Raw genomic sequence first — 25,380 nt, forward strand, 5'->3', positions numbered from 1 at the left:
AGTAATTCTAAGGTGAGGAATCCATAATTAATTGTCCCTTTCAGATTTTGTTTTTACTTAATTGCTTTGGTGTTGATTTGTATTTAGAGTGTCATGTGATAGCAGGCCACTTTCTTCCAGCTCTTCCATATTGAGCAAGGGCACAGTCCAGCATTAACAGTTCCTGTCTCCAGCTAATGGTGTAGTAAGTTCATTTTGGAGTAGCCTTTGTTTACCTGAATGCTGCTATTTCACAGTATACCAAATTGTTTTCATTTAAAACTTTTCTTCATAAAGTTACAATTTTTTTTAGCATGCGTGCAATGAAGCACATTTATAGTTGCCTTCCCATATGTGATCTGGTATGTATTTTAATTGAGGACTAAAGTTATATTTGTAAACCAGATTAGCCTGTATGTCCTGCTTGTATGGCTTTCTAGTTTGCTTCCGTATGTCGCTATATTGTAATTCACTTTAGTCTGCATGCCCTGCTTGTATGACTTTCAGGTGTGCTTTTAGTGCTTGTTTGTCCTGCTTATATAGACATTTAACAATTATATTTCTAATTTTAGTTCTGCTGCTAATTCAAATTTCCTATTCTATCAATATATAATATATCTATCATCATCTATTCATCTATAATCTATGTATCTATCTCTCTAGCTATCTCTTTATCTATCCATCCATCCATCCCTCTATTGTTGCAACTCTATCTAGGCAACCCTCTCCATCTCTGCAACGATCAGCACCCTATCTATACCAACTGATCTATCTATCTATGCAACACAATCCTCTTTACCTGTCTTTTCAACCCTATCTATTTGTGATTAATAATTACAAAAAAAGCTTTAGCAAAAGAAAGAAGTTGGTAGCCAACGCCAGGTATGGTGTAGGCAAAGACTTTTTGGATTTTACTACAAATGTGTGTATAACAGTTACCTATAGGGGCTTTCATATCAGACTTCATTCATTAGTCTGTTGTTGGGTCAATCTCAATTTTGTTCCACCCACACCAGCATGCATCATGGGGCTACGAGACAACACACAACAGCTATTGGCTGACTTCTCTGTGAGTTACAGTGTCCTACTCTTTTACAAGGCCCATTCACACACAAAGTAGTTCCTTTCAATGGCAGGGGCTACTTATGGTAATGTCGCTTTTTTAAGACCCGGCCAAAAATATTTTTGCCTTTAGCTAAATTTTCTTTTGGAATGAAGAGGTCCCGGTAGCTTCCCTAACAATAACAAGAATGCACAAGTTACTACTTGTGTAACAATATCTGTAAGCGACATTAGTTAGTAATAGATTCCTTACTGTAGAATATCCCTAGGCGTCAGACTGGATCCGGAAAGTTTTGCTTAGCAGTACCCCTGCGCGTCAGTAGGTGGCGTCCTGCGGCTCCGCGTCCGTCGCCTTATGCACCGAGATGACATCACAGAGCCTACTTAGGCACCACCCATGCGCGCTGGCGTGAGTTCTGTACACGACTTTCCCTGCCAGGAACGCAGAGCCATGCAAGAAACTGACCACTGGTGCATTGAAACTAGGACCCTGAAAGGGATGACCTTGACCGCAGTAATCAGTTCACAGAACGGGGAGGATGGGAGAGGCGGTAAGAAATCTATCACTAACTAATGTCTCTTACAGATATATCGTTACACAAGTACTAACTTGTGCATCTGAAAGAGACACGTTAGTGATAGATTCCTTACCTTAGAATAGATACCCCAGCAATACCAACCCCGGTGGTGGGTCTGCAAACAGGATTACACCAGAAAGTCACGGAGGACAGAACGGCCAAAGAAGCAGTCTCTCCGGACTTGACTGTCAAGGCAGTAATGCTTGGTAAACGTGTTCAGCGAGGCCCACATAGTTGCCTGACAAATGTCCTGCAAGGGAACGCCGCGTCCCAAGGCAGTAGTGGCTGCCTTTGCCCTGGTGGAATGGGCACACAGCCCCACAGGAGGCTCCTTCTTAGCCAACGAGTAACAGGCTTTGATGCAGAGAATAACCCAACGAGAGATGGTCTGTTTGTGCATGGCCCAACCGTTTTTTGGCACGCAAGTAGCCAACAAAGAGCTGGTCATCCACCCGGACCTGCTGTGTGCGCGTCAGATAAAATGTATTCGCCGAGATTACATCACAGAGCCTACTTAGGCACCACCCATGCGCGCTGGCGTGAGTTCTGTACACAACTTTCGGTGCCAGGAACGCAGAGCCATGCAAGAAACTGACCACTGGTGCATTGAAACTAGGGCCCTGAAAGGGATGACCTTGACCCCAGTAATCAGTTCGCAGAATGGGGAGGATGGGAGGGGCGGTAAGGAATCTATCACAAACTAATGTCTCTTACAGATATATCGTTACACAAGTACTAACTTGTGCATCTGGAAGAGACACGTTAGTGATAGATTCCTTACCTTAGAATAGATACCCCAGCAATACCAACCCCGGTGGTGGGTCTGCGAACAGGATTACACCAGAAAGTCACGGAGAACAGAACCGCCAAAGAAGCCGTCTCTCCGGACTTGACTGTCAAGGCAGTAATGCTTGGTAAACGTGTTCAGCGAGGCCCACATAGCTGCCTGACAAATGTCCTGCAAGGGAACGCCGCGTCCCAAGGCAGTAGTGGCTGCCTTTGCCCTGGTGGGATGGGCACACAGCCCCACAGGAGGCTCCTTCTTAGCCAACGAGTAACAGGCTTTGATGCAGAGAATGACCCACAGAGAGACGGTCCGTTTGTGCACGGCCCGACCTTTTTTGGCACCCAAGTAGCCAACAAAGAGCTGGTCATCCACCCGGAACTGCTGTGTGCGCGTCAGATAAAATGAGAGTGCACATTTTGGTTCCAGACGTTGGAGCCTCTCCTCCTCTTTCGAAGGGTGCGGAGGAGGAAAGAAGGTGGGCGAAGTGATGGTCTGCCCGATGTGGAAGGGCGTAACAACCTTTGGCAAGAAGGAAGGACGGGTCCTTAAAACCACCTTGTCCGGATGAACAGAAAGGAAAGGAGGTTTTGAAGAAAAAGGCCTGGAGCTCACTCACTCTTCTGGCAGAGGTGATGGCTATCAGGAAAGCTGTCTTTGGAGTAAGACGATTCAAAGGACAGTTATGAAGAGGCTCAAAAGGAGTGCACATCAGATATGTCAAGACAAGGTTTAAGTCCCATTGAGGCATTATGAACGGCACGTGAGGAAACGTGTGCGTAATGCCTTTCAGGAAACGGTTAACAACCGAGGACTTAAAAAGAGAAGGCTAATCAGGAAGCCGCAGAAAGGCAGAGATGGCAGAAAGATAACCTTTGATAGTGCCCAAAGCAGAGCCCTGCTGGGCCAAGGAAAGAAGGAACAGAAGAACTTCGGAACATGGGGCTGAAAGGGGTTCCACAGACTTATATGTGCACCATGCCACAAACTTGCTCCACCTGCAGGTGTACACTGTTTTCGTGGAGGTAAGGCCTGGCTGCCAGAATGACATCACAGACTTCAAGAGGAAGAACGAAAGTTGTCAACTGTCGCCGCTCAATCTCCACGCGTGGAGGTTGGACAGGTCAGGGTTGAGGCCCGTCCCCTGCTGCTGTGACAGAAGATCCTCCCGGAGAGGCAGTCGGATCGGGGCATCAATAGCCATGCTGAGTAGCTCGGGATACCAGTATCTTCGTGCCCAATCTGGACCCACAAGAATGACTTGGGCCCGGTCGCGCCTGATCTTCTTAAGCACTCTGGGCAGAAGTGGTATAGGCGGAAAGGCGTACAACAGACCGCAGCCCCACTCGCGACGAAAAAGTCGATCGAGTTCCGCCTTAGAAAGTCCAACGCGCAGAATTGATGACATTGCGTGTTGTCTTCGGTGGCGAATATATCTAATCAAGGCTTTCCCCACTGCAGAAAGAGACCTTGCAACACGTCCGAATTCAGACGCCATTCGTGATCCATCAAGCACCGGCGGCTGAGTTCGTCCGCACTGGCATTCAGAGAACCTGCCAGGTGTTGAACCACCAAGGTAATAACCTGATGTTCCAGCCACGTCCAGAGGCGCAGAGCCTCCTGACATCGGGTCCACGACCCTGCTCTGTTTGTTGCAATACCACATGGCGGTGGTGTTGTCTGTGAACACCTGCACTTCACTTCCCCGGACAGAGGGAAGGAATGCCTTCAGTGCAAGTCGGATCGCTAGAAGCTCCAAAAGGTTGATATGGAGCAGGGACTCCGCCGGAGACGAGAGGCCTCTGATCTCCGCCTCTCCCAAGAGGCCTCCCCATCCCAAGAGGCACGCATCCGTCACCACTGTGTGCTCCGGCTGGGGAAGGGAGAGGGATCTGCCATTGACCCAATCATGATTCGTGAGCCACCACTGCAAGTGTCGTGCAGTGTTCTCCGAGATCTGAACGTGATCGGACAGGTTGCCCTAATGCTGCGCCCACTGGAACTTCAGGTCCCACTGCAGAGCCCGCATATGCCATCTGGCATGATGCACTAGCAAGATGCAGGAGGCCATCAGGCACAGGAGCCGGAGGGTCATCCTGACTGAAACCCGGGATAGAGGCCGAAATATCGGAATCATAGCCTGAATATCCCAGACTTGCTGCACAGGAGGATAAATCCGAAACCGGGTCGAATTCAGAACCGCTCCCATAAAAGGGAGCTTTTGAGAGGGACTCAGGTGCGACTTCGGCACATTGATGGAGAACACCAGCAAATGCAGGAGGTCAGTCGTAGTCTGAAGGTGTGTGACGACTGCCTGGGTCGAGCCCGCCTTCAACAGCCAGTCGTCAAGGTAGGAGAAGACTGACACCCCTGACCTGCGCTGGTGATCTGCAACCACCGCCATCACTTTCGTGAACACTCGAGGGGCGCTGGTAAGGCCGAAAGGGAACACTGCAAACTGAAAATGCTCCTGGCCTACCGTGAACTGCAGGTAACGCCAGTGGGCCGGCGGGACGGGGTTGTGAAAATATGAGTCCTGCAAGTTCAACCCTACCATCCAGTCTCGAGTGCAGCCAAGACCTGAGCCAGAGTCAACATGTCAAACTTCTCCTTCCAGAGGAAGCGATTGACGTCTCTGAAGTCCAAAATGGGGTGCAAACCCCCTTTATCCTTCTTGGGAACCAGAAAGTAGTGGGTGTAGGAAGGTGGATATCTGACTATGGTTGCCCCCAACTTTTTGCCTAGTGTTTTGCTGGCTTTCGACATAGTTGGCCTGGGATCCTGCTATTCAGGACCCCAGGCTTCCTGCTCTCTCTGTTAAAATGAATGGAGTCCATGTACCTTAGGTACATATATAATTGGTATTGGGTCACTCTTGTAAGTCCTTGTACAGTGTACCATAGGTACCCAGGGCATAGGTGCACCCTAGGCCTACCAGGGGCTGCAGCATGTATTATGCCACCCCTGGCTGGCCATCCAAAACTGACACAACTGGCAGCTAACACAGCTGGGGCACGGTGGTGTAACCACCCTTTGCTTTAGATTTAGTATACCTATACCTAACCCTAAAATGGACACATATCCTCCTATAAGTCACTCCTATGGCAGGCCTTAACAATCCTGGAGGCAGAGTGCTTGGAATTATGTGAGATGGTGCTCTAGCAGGAGCTGAGCCTGTCTGCAGCTTTCGGAACCAAGTCCTTTAGCTGTTTCCATGATAACGCTATACCATATACTCGTAATGCACTATAATCCTCGCAGTTATTGCTAACTTTGGCATAGCATTATCAAAACATGTCGAGGAAATGTCATACGAATTGGAATACTACCCCCTCGCAAGTTCTGGCTACAGGGGTAGCATTCCACCCTTTTAGAGGGACACGACATGTATGTAACTGTGAACCCCGTTAAAGTTAACTCGAGCCTCAGCATCAAAAATGGATGCTGCCACCACAGACACAAGTCTGACCTCCTGCTGCTGGGAGTCCTTCCAGCGAGGGAGGCCTGGACAAAGGGTTTCCTGCCTTGGGAGGTGCTAGCACCACCCCAAACAGGATTTTGTGTATTAGGTAGGACAGGCTGAAAGGAATGAGACATGTCTGGGGCGCACAAGGTGTCCCTGTGCATACCCCGGTTCAAACCAGTTGCTGGGGCACTCCAGCCCCAGCTCTGGCGCGAAACCAGACAAAGGATAGGGGGTGAAACCACCCCCCTTCCTGGTCCCACCCATAGGAGGGACCTAGTCATAGTACAGCCCCCTTTAGGAGAATAAAGGTAGGAGCTGGTCCCATTCCAGATTAGATTAATCCTTATTTGAAACTACAAGATGAAACTCTGGACTTCGATGTTCTGCTCCACAGAAGACTGAAGAAATCTCCCTTGTGGCCAAGGAGTGACCACCCTGCAGCAGCAGGCACCATCAAGCGTCCTAGCGGTTCACTTTGTCGTCGTTCCTGCTGGAACCAGACTTCAGAGCCCGACGAGATCCGGACTTCCAGACCTCTCCGACCTCTACCTACATCTGCAGCACAGCTGATATCCGTGGGTGCGACTAGACACGTGGGACCGGCCATCTTGAAGAAACTGCACTTCGCTTCCAGCACGACTTCATAGGCATCTTCGAGAAAGTGCTTTGGGGATTGAGAAGCCCCAGCCCCGAGCAGCTCCTGCACAGAAGATCAGCCCTCCAGCATCCACAAGATCTGCGAGCGGCCCTTTTGCTTGATTGCTGCTCGACGCGTTGTCTGGTCACTTGCCGGCTGGCTAGTGGCCTGCTAGACGACGATCCACGAAATCTACACCGCTGGTCTGGTTGCTCCAGACTGGCCCTTGCTTCCCTGCAAAGGAGAAGCACCCCGGACCCTCCTGATCCGCACCAGACGCCTTTTCTACTCACCGCGTGGGTTGCCTTTGCCACGGCCTGTTGGCGCCGAATCCGGAACAGACACCGCCAACTGCGAAAGCCTGCGTGGGACAGCTCGTGCCTCCATCCTGGTCGTTGAAGACACCTCCTGGTCCATGTGGCTGCAGAGTCAAGCGTCCACTCTTCACCTGATCGCAACAACAGCATCTGGTTCCTTCCTGGTTCCACTCCAGTCACTGGCTAGTGACTGTGAACATTGTCCCCTCTGCTTTCAGGTCTTCATCTTCCTTGATCCACCCTTGGATCACTCCGGACATCTTCCTCCTGGTCGCCTGCAGCATCTTTTCTTCAAGGCTCCATTGACTTCAACGCGGAAACCCGACACACTTTCACACCTATACACCCGCAGCCCGTGGGTGGGGTAACGAGAGCATTTCGGTGCTCAAGGGTAGATTGACTCTCCTAGTGTCCAGGTATCCAGTCGTTTTAGTCCTAACTAGTCGGAACTGTTTTTTACTTACCTTTTCGTAATTTGTAGTGTCCATTGACTTTGTTACGCATCTCGCGTGTGAGTTCAAACTCTGCACACGCGTCCCGTGGGCCTCTTGCCCCTTACCTAAGGTTAGGGTAGTGTAGTCCCAGCGATCCTACAGTCTCTGGACAGCTCCATTCCTTCTATCGATTTCCTTATACCATTTACTTAGTATATGGTTTGTCGTGCCCCTAGGGCACCATTGTAATTTGTGCAACTTAACGTATTTTTCTTAAGAGTCTTGTCATGTGCTTAGCCCTCTGATCTCATAAAGAGTTCAAAGGTGTTTTGTTAGTAATAAATATCTTGTTTATTTTCATAACAACCTATGTGGTGTCCTTTCATTTGGTATTCAAGGGGTATATGTGGTAAAACAGCTGGCTTCACATGCCAAAAGAGTTTAGCCTAAGACTGCTTTGTCCATGCTACCATTAGGATAGCTGGTCTATAAGGTTGACTTACAACCAATCACCATAAGGGTTGTTTGGACTGATGCAAGGTGATCACTAGAACTAGTGAGCATCATATATCAGGCCAACTTCTCACATTGGTGTGCAGCGGTTGGGATTTGAGCTTGCTGTTGTTTTTACCAAATTTAATCTTGAGATATCATTTGAAAGATCACATAAGGTACCATAGGTACATATAACAAGCTTAGAAATACTCTGAGTTCTACTGAACCAGCTGTTGTAGTAGAAAGGGAGTAGCACACCCTGACTACAACTCTTAGCAAGGGATCAGTAAGAAAACCCATAGTGTAGGTAAGTGCACAACTTACACCTCACTAGAAAGCATGTCTATCACAGGAGAGAACGCAGTGGCTCCCCCTGTGATTACTGACCCTCCACAGGTCATTTCCAGATATGCAGCACTCAGCTTCCAGGAGATGAGACAATTGTGTACCTCCAGGAAACTAAAACAGGGTTCTAACCCTAACCTTCCTTTTCTGATAGGTCTCTTAGAGACTTATGATGCTAGAAGGGCTTCTAACCCAGGCCCCTCTGATCCTACAGATGGAAACATGCCCCCTTAGAATGTGACCCTGAGTCTAACCTCCCTGAAACAGAAGATGTAGATGGTAGGGAAGATGAGAACTCATCTGAGGAGGAGGTAGACAATGGCCAACCTTTATTCAGCAGACTTACAAGGGCCAACTTAAGCCTACATGGGGATGGAACTGGGGGAGCCCCAGTCCTGTCTACAAGCAGGCCTAACATTGGGAATAGAAGAGCTAGGTCTCACTCCAGAGGCTCTAACAGATCTATTCACTCCCATGTCTTTCAGGCATCTTCTCAGAGGGGGGTGACTTCCCCTCAGAGAAGAGAACATGAAGCAAAGATGAAGGAAGTTAATCTGAGGATCCAAAGGGAAGAACTTGCCCTTGCCAAGGAGAAACTTGCCTTTGCCAGAGAGTAGAAATTGAGTGGGTTAGAACCCGCTGGTGGCAGCATTATCCCTAGAGATAAATACAGGAGTTTTGATAATAGACAATAGTGCCCTTCTATAAGGTAGGAGATGACATCCACAAATGGATGACTGCTTTGGAGAAGGCCTGCACAGTACAGCAGGTACCCCAGAGTCAGTGGGCAGCTATCTCCTTTGAAGGTAAAGGAAGAGACAAGCTCCTCACTGTTAGAGATGAGGATGCTAATCATTACCAAGTCCTGAAAAGTGCCTTGAGTGATGGGTTTGGCTTAACCACTGAACAGTACAGGTTGATGTTCAGAGACACCCAGAAAACTCAAGCTCAGGATTGGACTGACTTTGTTGATTGTGCCACTAAGGCTTTGGAAGGCTGGTTACTGGGAAGTAAGGTTACTGATTACACAGGATTGTATAATCTAATTATGAGAGAGCAAGTCTTAAATAATTGTCAGAACCAGTTATTACACCAGCACCTGGTAGACTCTGATCTGACCTCTCCACAAGAATTGGGTAAGAGGGCACACAAATGAGTCAGAACCAGGATTAGGCTTAAGAACCAGGGTGGTGATCAAAAGAAAGAATCAACCAAGCCTCAAGAGAAGGGTGGGAAAAAACTAATACACATATTATTAGTTTTTGTTTTTTGTTTCTTGTCGGCCCTGATGAAGGTGATAAAATAAGCTCACCGAAACGTACGTAGGCCATATACACCTGAGACCCTTATACAAAAAGATAAAAAGGAGAAAGATAAAAAGGAGAAAAAAGCTTATGATTAAGTGACTCATAAACTGGATATAATCAAGGAAAAAAGAAATGGACACTTAGCTGCAAAGATTCAATTGGGATCTTAGATGTACTGTTGTCCTTTGTTTGTTTCCATTGTACTTTGTCACAAGTGTGAGTATGCAAGATTTAGAATGAATGATATGGAATGATTGATGGATGTTTTTGACAGCACTTTATAGTTTTTCATTGTGGGGTTCAAATCAAATTTCTTATTGCCAATAATGAATTTCTTACACTGTAGTATTTATCTGTTTTTGTCTTAAAAAATATGAAAAATGTTTCTTGATCTCAATGTATGAAAATGAAAATAAATGGAAAACTAAAGTATAACATGTCTATGTGAATATTTTCACCCATGTTGCATCCTCTATGAAATAAATTAGATTTATTCTATGTTTTGAAAATCAAATAGGTCAGTTCAGAGGTTCTATTTCTCAGTTTTTGCCTTTTACTCCCCCCTCTAGACCTAAAATAAATTTTGTGAGCTCCCTTCTTTAAATTTCGCAGGATCCTGCGGCGCCAGGGCCGGAACCGCTGGCATCGCCAGGGCTGGATCTGCCGGGGCTGGATCTGCCGAAGGAGTCGACGGACCAGAAGGATCCAGACACAGGACTGCGGAGCCTGAAGGCGCACCGGCAGGAGCCCAAAGCCTAAACAGGCGGTCCATGTCAGCAAGGAATTCTTGCATTTGTGCGGGAGTCGCCGACAGACTCAGGTAAGGCGGGTAGCCCCGGGACTCCCAGGCTCCAAAGGGGCAGGAGGGGTGGAGCCCCTGTCCCCCTCGTCCGCATCCGAGGACCGACGGGGGGACGCCAGAGAGCCAAAACCCTTCTTCGACTTCTTTTTGTGCCGTCTCTTACCCGAATCCGAGGGGGAAGAGGAGGGGTGGTGACGAATCTGTTAGCGGTCACAGCAACAACCCCTGGATCTCGAACGGTGCAGGGACGAGTGCCAAACTCCAAACAACTTCTAGTGCCGTTCCCTCGTGGCCTTCTGGGCCATAGCCCTACAGTCAAGACAGGACAGGGAGTCATGGTCGCGCTCCAGGCAGTAGAGCCAGACGTCGTGAGGGTCCGCCACCGACATATTGCGATGGCAGGTCCCGCAAGACTTAAAACCAGGCATCCCTACTAGCCCTAGAGAAAACCAACACGAGACTAAAGTCTCAAAAAAATAGTTAAAAAATGACTAGGGTACGTGCTCTAAACGGATCTGCGCTTACTGGCGTGGAAAAAGAAAGAACGGACGCCAGCGTGCATGGGTGGCGCCTAGGTAGCCTCCGTGACGTCATCTTGGCGCATATGTCAGTGACGGACGCGGAGCCGCAGGACGCCACCTACTGACGCACAGGGGTACTGCTAAGAAAAACTTTCCGAATCCAGTCTGACGCCTGGGGATATTTTAAGGTAAGGAATCTATCACTAACGTGTCTCTTTCAGACAGCCAAAGAAAATACATGGGCAGCCAATACCAGATCTTTGCCTATGCTGGTTTTAAAAATGTTGCAGGATGGGAAAAGGGGCAGCCTATACTTGGCTACTCACAGTGTACTTTGGTGCCCCTCACCTCCATGCATTAGAGTTAAAAGTGGGCCTCTGCGGACAATCTGAGAGAGATAACAGCCCTTTGTGTAAACATGGACATTGGTAAGCTAAGGCTGTCCTGTGTTTAAGTCTTGAGGTATGAAGCTTAATCACCAATTAATTCTATTTCGTACAGAGTAACCTCTACAACAGGTCTTATAACCCTAAGGCTAGGTGCACTATAACCAAGTGTGGGCATATCTGTGTGAGTGGATGTACCCCTGTGGTATCTATGTTCACCCTTAGATACCACAAGTGCACAGGGAAACCATTCCGAGTACATTGGCTGGACACTCATCATTATGAGTTTCCCAGCTACATGATGGCTTCACTAATCCCCCAGATGTTTGGTACCGAACATATCGTCTCAATAAAACCACACTGATGCCAGTGTTTGATTGATTGAAAAATGCACCCAGAGGACACCTTAGAGGTGCCCCTTCAAAACCTACTGACCACTAGTGTCTTGACTGACTGGTGTCGACCAGCCAGCCATCCTAGACAAGGTCTGACCTCCTGAGGGGAGAGCCATCGCTCTCGGAGGGTGGGAGCAAAGCCTACTCTGGGCAGAGGTGCTTACCTCCACCATGCAGGAACTGCAATCAGGCAGGAATATTCAAAGGCCCTGCCGCCATTGTTATGCGTTACCAAAGGGGATGATGGACGGAGCGCTTGAGCAAATCAAACACTCACCCCCAGTCAACTGATCTGTGTTTAACCCATCATCATTCTTTAGCTCACTCCACCACCCCAGTTCAGACATGGCCAAATGTAAATCAATCTGACCCTGTGCCTCATGGGAACAGTCCAGCCCGAACTGCCAAGCCATGTCTTCCCTGGACCGGAAACAAGCATCCTGGGACCGGTTTCGGGTTCATAACCCTCATCAGACAGGCTATCTTGAATCCATTGGCAAAGTGAGCAAGGGACCCACGTCTGGGCATACCCTGCCAACTTAGGGCGAACAAAGCGATACCAAAGGGGATGATGGACGGAGCTAAATAATGATGATGGATTAAACCCAGACCAGTTGACTGGGGGTGAGTGCTTGCAATGTTCAATACTCCGTCTGTCATCCCCTTTGGTTTTGCTTTGTTCACCTTAAGTTGGCAGGGTATGCCCAGACGTGGGTCCCTTGCTCACTTTGTTTAAATCTTTTTATTAACATTTTTTGCATTTTGCACAATTTTAGGAAAAAATCCAGACAACATGTGGCATCGTTAGGCAATAGAACATGTACAAATATGCCATCAATCAATGTATGACTTTTGGGGTACGGGGTAGTCCATTGCGAAAGTCCAAGAACCAAGCCCCCGGACAGAAGTGGGTATCTAGACCCAAAGACCGCATCTCCAGAGTATATGAACAGAGCTAGAAAATGGTGCGTTATGCGTCAACTATGGACATAGGGTACAACACACTGAGGACAACATAAGATACCGAAGGGTGGGGAAGAGTTTAATCTACTTTACCCTCTGTAAGCCAATTGGGAACTCACTGGACTCTCTACAAGGTGTACTTCTTTTTAGTGCACAATATAGAAAGCCAGCTTCCTACATATAGTGCATAAGCTTTACTTTGACCAGATGTCACCAGAAAGGACAATGTTGACAAAACTTTTCATTATAGTACTTTTCTAGGACTTGTTTTTTTGTGATGTGGTTGTTTGTGATTTATTTCACTCAGCGATGAGAGCTTATTTTGTTCTGAAATTTGTGTCTATTTAATATATGCTTTACAGGTAGCATTTTCTGATTGTCCCACATGTAATTTGTGCTCAGCCTGTACTTTGCAGCTGTGTGCTACATTAATTTTGCTCTACATGGATTATGTTCTCTGAATATACCCTGTGTTTCATGTCAACTATACACAATGTACACCTGGGGTGGTGGGCTGCACCTACTGTGCTTTAAATGTTCCCTTGATCTGCAGGCGTGCTGCACTATATGCCTTGCTTTATGTGTGCTTTGAACTCCACTTATATTATGTGATGAACATGTAAACTGCTATTATGTACTGGGTCTCAGCTGTACCTATACTCTGTAATAGTACAATAGTTGTGGCTTACCAATCATGGAGCCTTCTCACTGAATGATGGGTCTATATCTGTGGTATTGTGAATCACATAGTACGTGAAAGAAAGAAAGAGCCAATGGGTGGCTGTGTTGATGAAAGAGCGACCAAGTACATTAATGATGAGTGGCTGAGTGCATGCAATGGTGGATGAGTGACTGATGAATGTATGCTTCCAAGCAATTTCAGTTATAAACAAGCAATATTAGCTTTCCCATTGCTCGTTTTTGTTTTCTGAAACTTTGGTTTTGTTTGCCGAATTTACATGATATTTGGCACTCACCTAGCTAACTGGCTATGTTTCGACATGCCAAGTTAATTACATATCAGTACAAAAGAAATTAGTTAAAAGGCAGAAAGTGGCCAAAAAATAAGCATTTCCCATTTTAAGGCACACATTAAATACTGCTACCTGCTGCTGTAATATCTGTTGAACAGATTTACCCTAGACTTGGCAATGAAGGAATATTTCACCCTTCCTTGTTAGTCTGCGAAAGCAGTTGAATCATTTTTGAAGTATTGGCTAGTGAACAAGGCATAGTGTGGGCTATGAAGGGTTAGAATGCAGTGCGATCTTAGCAGTTAACCTCCGAAGTACTGTCAATATGATTTCTTTCTTTAAGAGACTGGCTGATAAAGAGCTTGAATAACTTTTTTTGTCTGTGATCCTAGAACGTTCAAATTTATAAAAGCACACAAGTTGTGTGCCATAACAATTCAGGTGAAAAGCGGAGGCATGTTGACTGGTTCCCACAGGTGAGAAAAAGTGGAATTTAGTGATCAAGTATGTGGACTGGGTGAAGAATCATGTAGGATGCACTAGTAGATTGGGCACAGATGCGATCTGCAGAGAAGACCCCTACATGTACAGGCTGGATGCAAGTGCTCTGACCTTGCGTCCAACCACTAATATACTTTTTAAAAAACAAAAAAACTCAAAATGCATCTGAAAAAATACAGTCAAAGTAATGTTATGGTTCAAATCAAAACCCTAAAATCCCTGAAATTTACTAGATATTGCCACTTCATAACTTGTACCCTCTCCATGAAAACCCATTAATTACCTCCAAAACTGACCTCTCATGTCCACACACACAAAAAAGATGCATTCACTGGTGACTTCACATCTTACCGCTAAGTATACAGCTTATAGTTCAAAACAAACTAGTTCCACCTATACACTACGTATCCTATTACACCTTCTGTACCCACACAAAATGTAATATGTTAGATATATCATGCCTTCCCTGCACAAAATCACTGACACCTTGTATACACAATACAGCTTCTTTATACCCCTGCACACAAAACAGCACAAACTCCACCACTATAGTTGAACATGGTCCTCTAGTCCCCAGCACTCTTTCGGAAACAAAGGCAGAAAATACTTCAGTTTAACTGGCTAATCCAGAAATCAAACAAACAAAAACACACACAAAACTTTGCGCACTATTCCATAACACAGGAAGATGCTCAAAGCTTCTCTCTTCGCCCCTACTTAATGAACATGTCATCATCAAGGCCATTTATGAGATCCATGAAGAGACTGACTAGCCCTGCCCCTGTTGATCTGCCCTACCACACAAAAGCACTTCAAGTAACTATAACATTAAAAGGAGGGAGACAACCACAACTCAACCAACCCGAGAACTGACTGCATAAATACACCATGCACCTTCCCCACTGTCGCCACCAATTCATGCCATATTCAAAATCGTACAGGTACGCAACCATGTGTAACGCCCCTGAATTTAGTACTTAGGGGCACCCTGAACCTTCCTTCCTCAGATCCCAATTTGAAACAAGCAAAAAGATGAAGAAACCAGAAGACCTGCTGTGCAGCTGCTAACAAGAGGACCATACCAACTGACTAGGCCCCAGCCCAAACGGCCTGTTGATCCTTGAACCTGCTCCTGCAAAACTCTGTTGCCTTCCATGGCCAGCAACCTCAAAAACCTCGGAGGACCTGACTGCCTTGAGACTCTACCAAGACTGGGACTCTCACGAGCAGTGGTTCTGCTCAAAAAGCAACACCCCAGGTGCCAGCCAGGAACCACTAATCCAGCGCACTCTGCACCCGCCGAGCCCGGCCTGTGCCCGAGTGGAGAAAGACCCTGAGGATATCCCCCCGGGGATTGTGACCTGAAATCCAGTGCCCAAGGACCCTCCTCGACGACACAGGTGAGGCCTGCAGCCTCACAACAAGGGACCCCTCTAACTGCGATTAGCAGAGGGTAAGATTTCCCAACGTCAAAAGACACCCCTCCACTCGGGCCCCCGGCCCACTGTGCCCTACTCCTGGGTGACTACCTATTCTCCAAGATCCCAACTTACCCCTGGAAGTGTTGGTCCCTCCTGAAGAATCTCCTTTCCTGAGCCTGCAGCCTTTGTTCATCTTCCAAGATCTCCACTGAATAACATTGTGCGTCTGGCGGCTCAAAAGCACCCTTCACCCAGCCGCTCGAGTGCCCCTGGCAGTACAACCTTTGTCCTAATCTACTTCCCCATTTGCCCTGAGCAAGTGACCAGGAGCCCAGCTCCCACAGCCGCGTGGCTTGCTTGCCAGAAGCCACCAACCGGAGGCCCCTTGCCTCTCATTGGATAACATTGGGCCTAACTACCTCTGCACACGGCTGCCCCTGTGCCGCTGAGGGTGTACCTACTGTACCTACCTGACCCTGGGAGACCCCTGAGTCTATGCCCAGAACCTTAACTCTGCCAGTCGAGTACTTACCCAAAATCCGATAACTCACTTTTCTTCCATAGGGTAACATTGACTGGTTTCACTTGGAAATTCTTCTATGTGTGGAGTTTTGAAACTTTAAAATATTCATCTAAAATCAGCTGAACAACGAATTCCGATTTACCCACCTGTTATCAGGAGAGAACCCAGTGCTGCAGCCTTTAGCCCAGCACTGACCCTGAAAAGTAATTTTAACAGTACTTACCAGTAACTTGAATTTCCTTCCATAGGAATATATTGTCTCGTTTTCACCAGAAAAGTTTTTAAGTGTCAATTTTCACAAACTACAAATATTCCTTAAATATCGCCTGTATGACTTAAACAGATTCTTTCAATTGTTTACAGGAGATACACCAGTGCTGGATCCAGGATCCAACACTGAGTAAGAAAAAGTAACAATAACACTACTTACCTGCTAAGTGAATTTCTTCCCATAGGATAACATAGGTGATTCTATGTCAAAAAGTTTCTAAGTGTCAACTTTTAAAATACAATAATATTCCTTAAAAATCACTACTGTAACCAAAACGCTTTTCCTTAACTGTTTACGGGAAATGTCCCAGGTCTGAATCTAGGATCCGGTCCTGTGGTTAGAAATGTAATTTACAAAGTAACTAATTGCATTTAACTAGAAATTCCCATTGAACTCAATGTTGCATTGTGTTTGAAATTGTGTTGCCTATTGCAACAACTGTAACTATTGTAATCAAAAAGTCTATTTGAAAAGTATTTAACTAAAGTAACTCATTCTCAGAAAGCATATTTTGATACCTTGTTGGTTCTAAAATAAAACAACTATATATTTTGATACAAAACAATTGGCCTAGAGTTCCGTTCTTGTGTGTGTGAGACCATTTGCTGACTGAGTGTGTACAACAAATGCTTTACACTGTCCTCCGATACTGCTTAACTGCTCGACCAAGCTACCACTTTAGAGAGTAAGGTTATATCCAACTTTAGCCTCTGCCATACCTCTCGGGACTTTGGACTCTGTACACACTGTACATTACTTTGGTCCAGTATATAAAGAGCCACTTTCTTACACCCCCTCCCCAGCCCAATACAGTAAGTCCTATCTGGGAGGTGGTCACACTTACCCGTGACAGGAAACCTATTGTTCTACCATTCCCTGCTCGAGCCTGGCTGAGCAACAGGAGGGCAAAATCATGTCTGTGGTTGGCAGCAGCACTAGCTGGTACCGGGAATACAGGGGGGCTCCCTAGGGGAGCACCTCAGTACATGGGATCCTACATCAAACACTGGAATCAGTGTTGGGGTAGGATTTCAACATGTTTGATAACAGCCAATATATAGTTAGACATCTCGTAATTGATTTGATGTCCACTATAAGTACAAAATGGCTGACCGTACTTGCAAAGCCTGCTCATGCAGGGCACCCTCACACTTATAACCAAGCACCCTGCCTTCAGGATTGTAAGGCCTACCTTAGCGGTGACTTGTAGGTTTTAAGTGCAGTGACCTCAGATATAAGGAAACTTATATTGGTTGTGAGGGGTGCTAGCACCAACTCACACAGGCTGCAATGGCAGGCATGTAGTCACAGTTTGAGAGGCCTCACATGGGATGCACAATATATGCTGCAGCCCATGGGAGACCTCTGGGTACCTTGGCTCCATATACTCGGGACTTAAAAAGGGTACACCAGTAGCCTTTTAAGTACTTATCGTAGTCCAATTTAGGGAGAGAGCACGGTGACTGGAAACAGAATGACACCAGCAAAATGCAGGGGTGACCATGAAAACAAATCCTACTTTCCTACAATGATAAAAAATAAAATGGCAATAAATTACCATTTTATTTTTCATCTCTGGGGTTTTGGGGGCATTTAGGTAGGGCGACGCTCATCTGCTCTAATGGAGGAGCCGCCCCTGATTAGAGGTGTTGGTGGGAACACATGCAGGAGACCTTTCAGGAACCTATGTACAAGAAGGGAGCAGAAATGCTGAAATGCCAGAAGGATAAGCTTTTTACGTGCCCAAAGCAGGGCTTTGGTAAGAATGAGAAAAAAAACCTGGGATAGGGGTGTAGATAGAGGGTCAACATGTTTATCTGTACACCATGCCACAAACTGGTTCCAATGGCAGGCATATACCATCTTGGTAGAGGGACGCCTGGCTACCAGTATAATATTTAAAACTTCGGGTGGAAAGCCAAATCTGTTAACTGTCGCTGCTAAACCTTTAACCATGAAGGCATGAAAAGTTTTCAGGTTTGGGTGCAGAACATTGCCCTGCTGCTGTTGCTGAAGATCCTCCTGAACAGGCAGCCTGATTGGGGGGACCATTGCTCAATCTTAACAGCTTGGGATACCAAACTATCCAGGCCCAAACCGGAGCCACAAGAATTACTTGGGCCAGTCATTCTCGATCTTGTTGAGAACTCTGGTCAAGAGTGGTATTGACAGAAAGGTTTACAGGAGGCCAGAGCTCTACTCGAGACGAAAAGATTCTCCGAACAAGAGAAGCCTTGGAAACTCCATCTGGTGAAACTGTGCGCTCTTGGCAGAGGCGAACAGATCAAACCAAGGCTCTCCTCACTCTCAGAAGAGACCTTGCGCCACTTCTAGATGGAGACGCCATTCGTGATCCACTAGGCATTGATGGCGGAGTTTGTCTGCTCTGATGTTCAGAGCCTGCCATGTATTGAACCACTAGAGATATGCCCTGGTGTTACAGCCAAGTCCAGAGTCTCCAAACTTCTTGACAAAGCGTTCATGACCCCACACCGCCCAGTTTGTGGCAATATCACATAGTGGTGGTGTAGTCCATGAACACCTGTATCGGCCTTCCCCTGATTGAAGGAAGAAATGCTTTCAATGCAAATCGAATTGCCTGAAACTCCAACAGATAAATGCAGAGCCCAGATTGCACATGACACCATAGTACCTTGATCTCCACCTCTCCCAGATGGAAAGATTGCCCGAGCGTGAGCATCTTAAATTCCTCCTTTTTCAATAAGAGATCAAGAAGGCACTGGTCTAGAATAGGACAAAGGCCTCCGTCGTTATTGGGCACCAAAAATTAGCAGGAATAGTAGCCATGAACTACGTCTGATGCTGAAACCTTCTCTATAGCTCCCTTGGCCAAGGGAGAGAACACTTCTTGGTGGAGCAAGAAGAGGTGGTCCTCCGTCAGCTTGTTGTAAGAGGGTGGTATAGGAGGGAGAATGGTCACAAAGGGGAGGGAGTAGTCCCTTTGGACGAGCTACAAAACCCAATGGTCTAATGTTATTGGTCACCAGTGGTGCAGGTGATGGCGTATCCTGCCCCCCACTGGATGCCTATGATGGTTGACGGTAAACCTAAAGGGATTTGGAGACTGTGGCTGCCGAAGGGGTGGTGGGTTGGCCCGACTTCTGGCTACCTCTCCCACGTGGCCTGTGGGAATAGCGTCCTCTGCAACGAAAAGATTGTGAGATTTGTTGGTCGTGGTGGTTGGGTGTGTAGAGACTTTGTCGAAAGTCCCTTGCGTTGCCTGAAAAGGGGCAGAAGGCAGACTGGATTTGGCGAGGGGCCACTGAAAGGTCAAAGGATCTGGCGGTAGCCCTGCTGTCTGCAAAGAGCTCCAGCGACGAGTCTGCATTTTGCACAAACAAACGAGAGCCTTCAAATTGTGTGCCCATGAGTAAATCTTAGACATCCCTCGAAAAGACATTGGTTCTCCACCAGGCATGGCGCCTAAGGGCCACAGAAAATGAAATTGCTCTGTCTAGTGAGTCTGCCTTGTCCAGCCCATATCCTAAGGTGAACCTGGCTACATCCCTCCCATCAGTACTTGCTTAAGAGAGTATGGCTCGGGCCTCATCCAAGACCACGGGTCTTGTACGCAACCGAGTCCCAGTTTGTATAGGAGTATCTGCCCAAGAGGCATGCAGTGTTAATCGACCACAGTACCAGGCTGGCAGAAAAGAACATCCTCTTCCTGAAGGTATCCAGCCTTTTGGATTCCCTATCCGGTGAAGTGGTAGGAAATGCGCCAGGGTTGATGTGGGAGATGGAGGTCCGGGCCATGAAGTTCTCCATAGTGGGGTGCTGGGTGAGGAAACTAGGATCCCTGGCGTGGGGCTATGGCGGCAGGCAATTGTTCTATGCACAAGATCCCCTGTGGAGGGCTTGGACCAGGCCCCAAGTAGGACGTTGGTAATGGCTTGATTGGGAGTAATGGCTCAGTGGGGGCAGCACCTGGATTAAGCATCTCTATTAAGATGTTTGTCTTCACTGCCACTGAGGGTAGCAGAAGATCCAAGACCTCAGCTGCTTGTTGCGAATGAGGCAGCCGGCTGTTGCAAATGAGGCACCCTCCTTCGTAACCACAGTGGGAGAGACCAAGCCATTGTCTCAGGATGTTTCCATTCCATTGGCATCCACCAGATCCTCATACTAGCTGGCCTCTGGATCTTCTAATGTCTGATGTCCAAATCCATGTCCGCAGACCCTTCTCAATCATCACCCAATCCAGACCGGTTATATGAATAAGGAACTGACTCTGATATGGGGAGTAAGCCCCCAGCTAGAACCGGTTGTTGGACGACATTGGTCTGGCTCCGGTATTTAACTGGAGTGAGCACTGGAGAAGATCGAGGTCGATCGACCGGCACTGCTCCAGATCAGTCAATGGATTTGCTGGGCCCAACTAGCGCCGAGGGTGATCCTGCCGGTGGAAGACCAGTATTGGCCCTCCTGGAACCATGGTGCCCAAGGGTGCTCCAGAAGGTTCAGGCCATCCAAAGATAAGGGGCATCACCTCATACAATTCTTTACGTTAGGTGAAGGGTTGCTCCGGGCTCTCGGAAATTCAGGGAGGCACGGAGATGACCCAGGCGCAGGTTCCATCACAGAGCTAGGCCTTGAGTGTTCATGGTCCCACAACTTGTCCAAAGGTTTGCGTGGTATAGTCGAAGATCTCTTCACCTTTCTTTTCTTCTTTTGGGACTTACCCGACTTCCCAGACGACTTGGAGTGGAAAAATTATCATCGGGTACAACTTCAGGAACTATCTTAGGACCTTTCTCGTGACAGACACCTGGAGCGTCGTTGAGTCAATCGATGCCGGGTGCTGAGGAGCTTGAGGGAGCGCTCCCTTAGCGCCTTATGGTGCATGAAGTGGCAGTCATCACATATCTTGGCGTCAAGGTCTCACTCAAGACACCAAAGACAAACCAAATGCTGGTCTGTCACCAACACCGGTCTGTGACAGGCATGGCATGGTTGAAAACATGCCTTTGTGGAGGATAATCTGTTCACCAGTAGACCAAGACTAACAAAATCTTCAACAAAATGTTTAAACAAAAGTCTGTTAAATAGTGACGGGGTAACCCTTTCCTGGATCTACACTGAATAGCACGTAAAGAAAAGACCTGACGTCAGTGTGCTGCCTGTATAGGCACCACATATGTCACTTCCGGCCCTGATGACCCAAACGACGCCACGTCGAGCCAAATAACGGCACCTAACGCACACTAAAGGCTTCCAGGTCCTGTCTGATGCTTGAGGAATATTCGAAGGTAAGGAATCTGTGGCTAGAAATCTGTATCAGATGTTTGGGTCTCAATGAGGATGGCTCTGAGGCGCTCAGCGAGGATGGCTTTGAGGCTTCTTGGTGTGGCATATGCAGGCCCTGCAGTTAAACCTCAGTTCCTAATAGGCAAGGCAGCAAGCATGCCTCACCTACTTCATTTAGATCTTGTGAGAGGTGGCTCGGAATCTATTGTGGGGGCAAACAAATGCTAACCTCACCTTCGGCAGGTCAACTTCCCTCCAGTGTTGGAGGTGATTGGACCAGCAGTACATCTTTCTGGTTACTCTCTGGCTAGATGTACTTGCCACTGCTGACAACGCACAGAGTCAGAAATGTATGTGTGCGGTAATTTCTCACAAGGCACTTGTTATGAGATGCATTCAGGCTGGAACAGACAGGACTCCTCTAAGTATTTCTACCGTTATCTCTCCAGCCTTGAGTACTGAGGAAGATCAAGACAGACAGGGCCCTGTCACTGTTATCATCGTACAATAGGCCAGGAAGTGTGGTACCCAGAGCTCCAGAAGATTAACCTCAGATCAGCCTTGCCTTCGGTTGGACCTCTTGTCTCACCAACAAGGCAGGGTTCTGCACCAGGGCCTCCACAACCTGTACCTTCACGCGTGTAGTTTAAGCGATGACAGCTTAATGTGTTTGACTTGCTACCAAAGTGGTGGATGTCATCCTCGCTGCCAGACAGCTTTCAACGTAGTCGATCAATGCTGGATACTGGGACCATTTTTTTTGCCTTACAAGCTAGGCTTTCTGATGTTCTTTTGTTTGTTCATTCAAAAGCCTAATAAGGCATGTGTGGGCACAGCAAAAAGTTATTTGTTGGCCATTTTGGAATTTTAGTTTACCTGACCAATCCTTGGTTTTTTTTTGTCACTGGTTGTGAAGTTTTATAAAAGGTTTGACTCACATATTTCCTCCCAAACCATTTGTTATGGGTCAATGGGGGCTGAAACTGGCCTTGATGCTTCTCGTGTGCATGTATTATTGAGCCCAGGCACCGGTGTTCTTCAAAGCTCTTAACACTAAAGACAGTCTTCCGCATTGCCATTAAATCAGCAAACCCTGTAAGTGAACTTAAGGTGCTCTCGGTTCCATCTGCCTTACACCATCTTCTTTACAGACAAACTGGTACTGAGGGCTATGATGGTCTTGCTACTGAAGGTCATGACTCCCTTCCACACTGGCCAAACGATTACTCTGCCAGTGTTTTTGTGTCACCTCATGTCTCAAAGGAGGAGGACTTGCTTCATCGTCTTGACATGAAAAGAGCTCTGAGCTTTTACATTACCACACAAAAGACCTATGTCTGGATGATCACCTCTTTGTAGCTTTCTTGGGAGGCAAAGAAAGGGAAGGTGGTGCAAGAAGCAGCTCTTTGGAGGTCTGTGGGCAACACAACAGCTTTTGGTGATAGGTTTACCTGTTCTAGACATCTGCCAGGCTGTGACGTAGGCCTAGGTGCATATGTTTACAAAGCATTACTGCCTTGACAGTCAGGTGCTGTGTGAAGGTCACTTCGTCTGCTCAGTTCTTGGTCTGAGTACGCTTGGTCAGACCATCCACCTTTGGGAGGTATTGCTATGGTATCAATTCAAAATCTGTGGTCATAAGTATCCATTAAAAGAAAAAGTTACAGTGATGCTCTTTGTGGTGGATACTCTCCCTAGCCACTGATTCCTAACTGCCTCCCACCTCGTTCTGTGGAATGTACTCTTTTCCTTATTGATAAAAAGGTCCCAATTTGAAGATGTGCATACTGTCGTGCACTTGGGGTGCACAGTGATGAGCCGTGGAATCGGCTCCTCAACAGGGGACCAGGCGCTAGACCACATGGCACCCTGATGTCTCTACGACTTCTCAGAGGGCTAGTGGTGAGGCAGGGACAAAGCCTGCTTGTAATTTATTTTAGATCTGACTTACCGGAAGTCTTAGGGTGAGATAGAGAGCCATTATGGGGCGGCCCCGAGAATAGGAAAGTGCCAAAGTCCTAGACTTTGAGTACAAGTGGCATTTACATGACTTTCGATAACATTCCTGATCTCAGATTGCTTTCTGATTCATAAGGGCATACTCCCCGCACAACTGATGCATAGCTTGACCCTAGACACAAGAGGCTAATCTAGTGGGGATCAGTCACAAACATTTGTACTCCACAGAGTGTCCCGGCGCTGAAGGACCATGAGACAAGACAGTATGACAAAAACAGGAAGGCCTAGATCTCTTTTTGAAATAGCCAGGTTTTTAGTTTCCTCCTAAAGGCGAGGAGGTCCTGCACCTGTCTAAGCGAGAGTGGCGAGCTATTCCATAGCTGCGCTGCGACCACTTGAAAGTATCGGCCACCCATACGAGAGCGGGAAAACTTTGGGATGGTCATCAGGAGCTGTACTGAGGACCTCAAAGTCCGTTGTGGGACATAGTATTGAAACCTCTTCCTGATGTAAGTGGCTCCTGTATTGTGAAGGTCCTTAAAGGCTTAGACCAGAACTTTAAAATGGATCCTCTTCCGGACCGGTAGCCAGTGCAAGGATACCAAGTGAGGGGTAATTCGCTCCCATTTCCTTGCAAAAAGTTTAAAGTCTGTGGTTTAAGGAGGTTATATGTCCGTTTAACAATGGAGATTTAGTTATTTTTTGCAGAAAAAGGGATTATTAACTGACAAAGAAAAGAAGGAACTACCACTGGATCTGCACACCAAGGCACAGAAAGAAAGAAACTGTCATAAATGCTCCACATTGGAGCTTATATGTGGCTTTTGCATTACTTGTGGAACGGAGTCGACGCGGAGCTACATGATACACAGCTGCACTGCTTAGAAATTTCTCTGGATCCAGTTTGGCACTTGATAGCATTAACAAGGTGAGTAATCTGCAGTTAGAAGTGGTCATCAGAGGGGCAGAGCAAGCTATATGCATGCTGTCCTGCATGAGACTCATCTGGGCCTTCACTTGCCTCCCTCCCCATAAAAGCCAGGAGAAGACCCACCATTGCTATTGTCCTGCAACAGTGTTCGGCGCAAAGCAGCATAGTCCACCAGGAGGGCCTCCCCAAGGCCCAACTGTATAATAACAATGGTTTAACAAACCCCCTAATGTAGGAGGGAGTGATGCAGCTCCTAAAAATGGTGCATTCTGCAATTGTGTTTAAAAGGTGCAAAATGCTGGGTAAGATGCTTAGTGGGAACTAGGGTGCCAGAGTGCCAAAAATAGCTACTTTCCATCCCCACCAGGACTCTATCGTCAAGCCATTAAACATAAATGTAAGGAATACACAAGCTAAAGTTTAAGAAATAAAACAAAGCAGCCATACACACAGGATAAAAAGTTACAAGAAGGCCAGCCTAATTGACATCAGCTGGTGGCCAATGTGCTTAGGGCAATACAGTTCAGAGTACATATATAGCAGGAATGAAACCACAAGGCCTGATCTTGGCGGAATAGAGGATAAAAGCATTGTTATTTTTACTGCACACCTAGAGACCCACCTACAGGGCGCCGTCTGTGCACACCCACAGCTCACCATTTGCGCTTTCCTAGGGTAGAAAGCCTAAGGACCTACGTCCAGAGTCTTTGGCCTCAACCAGTTTTAAAAAGTGTCAATAAACTGCACCAGTCGAATATTCAGCTTAGTGTTTCCTTTCTGCTACCATTTGGGCTTGAAGTATAGGGTGGGTAGCATCCCCATTCTCATTGACATCAGCTTCCTTTTAACATTCACAGATTAGGCAGCCTCAAGGAAAGACTGGTCATATTGCTCCTCATATGAGTTTAGCACAAGGCATCCATATGCTTGCTTGGCTAAAGTTATTTTATCTTCCCACCAACTTTTCAGCCTGACGCTTTTGTTTACCATTCTCTTAAAGACTTGCTCACTTGGGTCTAATGGCCAAAGTTCTCTGTGGCCAATATCCTTAATGCAGTCCT

The 25,380-nt window shown here is 47.0% G+C and overlaps 1 protein-coding gene across 3 annotated transcripts in view; it reads right to left on the reverse strand.

The window, feature by feature from the left end:
- Nucleotides 1–25,380, reverse strand: part of UBR2 (ubiquitin protein ligase E3 component n-recognin 2) — a 1,804,160-nt gene that overhangs the window by 161,780 nt on the left and 1,617,000 nt on the right. The gene's annotated exons all lie outside the window — the stretch shown is intronic.

Source organism: Lissotriton vulgaris, chromosome 6 (genome assembly GCF_964263255.1).
Source record: "Lissotriton vulgaris chromosome 6, aLisVul1.2, whole genome shotgun sequence".
NCBI classification, from domain to species: Eukaryota; Metazoa; Chordata; class Amphibia; order Caudata; family Salamandridae; genus Lissotriton; species Lissotriton vulgaris.